Here is a 1,109-nt window from a genome sequence, read left to right on the forward strand (position 1 = left end):
CAATTTGAGTAACTTGCGGCCATGGGGTTCAACGGGTTTTGTTCACAATCTTTCTCATAAGTATGGGAAGTTAGGCCCTAGAGGGAAGAAGTGTATCTTTATAAGGTACTCAGAACACTCTAAAGGGTATGTATTAATAGGTGAACAATCTGATAGAAGTGTGACTGAGATTGAGTCACGAGATGTGGATTTCATTGAAGATGAGTTTCCAAGTAGAGGTGAGGTTGATAGGAGTTTAGAACTTCATGAGATTGTAGAACAAGAAGAAAGTGCTCCAAGGAATTTAGTTGAAAATGAGGAAGAAATTCTTCAAGCTCCTACAAATTATTTGAATCCGAGTGGGAGCACATCACTTGTCAATCAATCACAACAACCTCAGCCGCGTAGAGCACACGCGAAAGTATTCCCCGTCGTCATTTTGAGATTGAAGGGGAAGCTTTTATGGTAGCTCCGCATGATGATGACGAGCCTAGGACAATTTATGAGGCTCTCTCATCTTCTACAAAAGATGAGTGGATGAAAGCTCTTAATGATGAGATTGAGTCTATGAAGATTAACCAGGTCTGGGATCTGGTTGATCTACCAATAGGACGTAAGACTATTGGGAACAAATGGGTTCTTAAGGTCAAACGCAAGTCGGATGGATCAATAGATAAGTACAAAGCTCGCTTAGTGGCGAAAGGATATACCCAACAGGAAGGTATAGACTATGAGGAGACTTTTTCACCAGTGGTGAGGTTTGCCTCAATTCGCCTGATTCTAGCTATAGTAGCAAACATGGATTTGGAACTCTACCAGATGGACGTTAAGACAGCATTTCTCAATGGAGAACTAGATGATGAGATCTATATGGATCAACCAACTGGTTTTGTGGTCAAAGGTCAAGAGCGCAAAGTGTGCAAGCTCAAACGATCTATATATGGCCTAAAGCAATCATCTAGACAATGGTACCTCAGATTCCATCGAGCCATTCTCTCGAATGGGTTTACGATGATCACAGAGGATCATTGTGTTTATGTCAAAAGGTCTAAGAAGAGTTTCATTATGTTGTCATTATATGTTGACGACATACTACTAGCTGGAAATAATAAAGGGTTGATAGTCGCCAC

The sequence above is a fragment of the Juglans microcarpa x Juglans regia genome, chromosome 5S (assembly GCF_004785595.1).
Source record: "Juglans microcarpa x Juglans regia isolate MS1-56 chromosome 5S, Jm3101_v1.0, whole genome shotgun sequence".
Taxonomy (NCBI): domain Eukaryota; kingdom Viridiplantae; phylum Streptophyta; class Magnoliopsida; order Fagales; family Juglandaceae; genus Juglans; species Juglans microcarpa x Juglans regia.